The following is a 3,538-nucleotide window of genomic DNA, read 5'->3' as shown; positions in this document are numbered from 1 at the left end:
TCATTTCCGTAGGTATGTACATCCCACACGGTGAATCCTAGAAATCATTTCCGTAGGTATGTTCATCCCACACGATGAATCCCAGAAATCATTTCCGTAGGTATGTACATCCCACACGGTGAATCCCAGAAAATCATTTCCGTAGGTATGTACATCCCACACAATTCTTTCTGTGGAAACATGTGTGCAAGGTGGCCTAACGTAAACAGTTCGCTGCCGAAGCCGTGTGTGATTGTTAGTTGATCAAACACGCCTACTTTCTAGAAACCATGTGGGTTGTTTGAGTTCATCACCCACGGTGCTATCTGAGTAACTGTTTGCAATAGAAAACCCCAATAAGTAGGGTAATTAGCCTATTATTGATAATCCATGTACTAATCAAACTGATATTTCTTATAAAACACGCTAGATATTTCATATCCGTATAAAAGCAACCAGGATTTCATAATCGAATTACATGTAATAGCTTTGGCACTCAGTTACGCCATTACACAACAACACCAAGTTTCACATGCAGCATCAAAAACCTTTGGAAAGTAGCATCATACACGGTAAATAGACAGATGAATCTCATCTGGGAAACTGCATAAGCGGAAGGCAAATATTGAGCCTTCAGTGATGTTGAATGTCCTTGCAACTTTAGGCCAGTGGCTATGGATAATTGCCCGCCCAACCTTCGTCCTCTTCAGCAAGACTTTAATATTGTAACGTGGGTGTTGAATGAATACCTTCCTCGCCTCTTGACCATGCAGGTGGTTTGAGAGGTAATCATCGGTGAACTGCTTTGAAAAGTACTGAAAACAAAGCTATGCATAAATCGCTGTTGTAAATTTTGAATTGGTGCAAGGGGTAAAAACAAGGTAAAAGAGTTGGTACCATCCTATAGTTGACTGATGTCTTCTTCATTGTGCAAACAGAGATCTTGCTGTTATTCGTCTTAAGTTTCTTCATCCTAACAATCTTTCTGTGTTTCTTGACTTGACTGATATTCATGGACATCTCATTTTCCCATATGCAAAATGGGTCGAAGAGTGGGTCTAAGCCTCTGATAGGAGGACCTACATGTGCAAGACCAAATTGTAAGAAACTTAAATATTAGAATGATTCCTGCAACTGCACAATAATATGTTGTTAGCCAAAGGACCCTGCTTGAACAAACCTCGATGGTAAACCGCAGTGTCTCCCATTGTTTCCCTTCAACACACATAAGGAAGATCTTGATCAGGTTAACTGAGAGTTGCCATACTATCAGTAGAATATGTATCGAGTACAGCCAAATTCGATTGGTGTCACATGCATAACAATACAAAATTATACCCACAACAAATGAAAATCAAATTACAGAACTGAACCAAACAGTTAAATGGACAGCAGACCAAATGAAACCAAAATAGTTAACTGAGCACGACATTGCATAATAGAAACATGTACTAGAAGATAAGACAGTTAACAAAACAAAGAATGCTTGAGAACAGTACTATGAAATATAGCAATTGTTGGACCAAAGTGTTAACTGAATATTACATTTCAGAGCACGAAACTGTTAACTAAACATCAGAGTGCATATTAACATTACAGAGGACAAATCACTAGAAGGCAATGGCGGTGGCCTCGAGAAAACATCACGAACTATATTTTAAAGTAGACAACCGCGCGGCGGTGTCGACGGTGGCCTTGAAGACGACGTGTTCCTCCAAGATCTGGCGGTCGACACACATGTCAGCCATAGCGACCTCGTTCGCGCGTGTGGCCGCATGCTACTCAGCTCCATGTTATACTGCGTGTAAAATGGCTGTGGGTGGCGCTTAATTGGAGGAGGGGGCAGTGATTTCGGTGGAAGGGTCGCCGGCGAGGAGGCCGCGCAGCAAACAGAAGGGTCGCCGGTGAGGAGGAGGATGGTGTGGGTGGGTGTGGATTACCTGACCATATCGACAAGGCTGCACAGCAAGAAGAAGGTTCGGCGACGAGGAGGCCACGCAGCAAGAAGAAGGGTCGCCGGCGCTGCAAGAAGAAGGGTCGTCAGCGAGGAGGCGGCACTGCAAGAAGAAGGGTAGCCGCCGAGGAGGCGGCGCTGCAAGAAGAAGGGTCGCCGACGAGGAGGCTGAGCTGCCAGTAAGCAGCAGTGAAGGTTTGAACTTGGAAATCAAGGAGGAACAGTGGAAATGTGGCTTTTGGTAGGAGGGAGGGGGCGGGGAGATAGATATTTCCGTGGTGGAAAAAAATTTCGCTAGGTGTCGCAAGAAACTGGCGCGCAAGTGTGGTTCAAGCGGGGGCGGTGGATTGTAGACGACGAAGCTTCCTGCGTAAGCCAGACAAGACGGTGCGCCAAGATATTTTATATCGCACCCACACGATTCTTTCTAGTAAATTGTTTGTAGTATACCTGATTTTTTCATTATGTTTTCAAAGACAAAATGGTGTTATGGAGGGAAATGATGGTGTTTGAATTGTTAGAACATTTACGTACAGTGAACATGCAATTAGTACATGAGTGTCGTGTTTAAATTTGGAATTATTCCGGGTTTGTTTGTCATTTCTATGCATTAATTAAGTTTATGGGTATTTAATATGCATAATTCAAAGTTGAACTACAAGCACATGCTCGAATGCACCAAAGTTTGCTGAAAAATCACATGTGTCTTTGGGTGAATTTATAGGTCCCATGCAACAGATGGGAATAAAATTCAAACATCTGGGTGTCGTGGCTCGGTTGGAATGATTGAGAAACTTGGTTTTTTAATTCCTGTAAATCCAAAACATGGCTGAAAATCATGAAACTTCGCATGGTGTCATGACATGGCACCAACATGCTGCAGTATTTTTTTGGCCGAATTGGGACAAGCTTTGGTGTAAGTTTCTTGCAAACCGGAGCTTCCCTCAAGAAGGCTCATGGTTCCGAGAGGGAACGTGTCGCCTCCGTGTGCGAAACGACATACGTACACAGCCTTCTCCCGACTTAATTTTTTTACATAGGCAGATTAGATCAAATAGAAGTATCGTGCTAAATTTTGGAATTATTCCGTGTCCGTTTGGCATTCTTTATACATTAATTGAGTTTCTGCGCATTTAATGTGTATAATTCAAATTTGAACTACAAGCACGTGCTCCAATGCACCAAAGTTGTTTGAAAAATCACATGTGTGTCATTGGGTGAATTTCTAGGTCCCATGCAAGAGATGGGAGTGAAATTCAAACATCTGGGCGTCGTGGCTCAGCCGGAAAGATTGAGAAACTTGGTTTTTTAATTCCTATAATTGCAAAACACGCCTGAAAATCATGAAACTTGACATGGTCTCATGACATGGCACCAACATGCTGCGGTAATTTTTTTGGCCGAATTGAGACAATCTTTGGTGTAGGCTTCTTGCAAACCGGAGCTTCCCTCAAGAAGGCTCGTGGTTCCGAGAGGGAACGTGTCACCTCCTTGTGCGAAACAACATACGTACACTGCCTTCTCCCGCCTTAATTTTTTTACACAGCCAGATTAGGCCAAATAGAAGTACCGTGCTAAATTTTGGAATTATTCCGGGCTCATTTC

The sequence above is a fragment of the Triticum urartu genome, chromosome 2 (assembly GCF_003073215.2).
Source record: "Triticum urartu cultivar G1812 chromosome 2, Tu2.1, whole genome shotgun sequence".
In the NCBI taxonomy this organism is placed as follows: domain Eukaryota; kingdom Viridiplantae; phylum Streptophyta; class Magnoliopsida; order Poales; family Poaceae; genus Triticum; species Triticum urartu.
The sequence above is the reverse complement of the archived record's forward strand: the minus strand, read 5'-3'. Positions refer to the sequence as shown.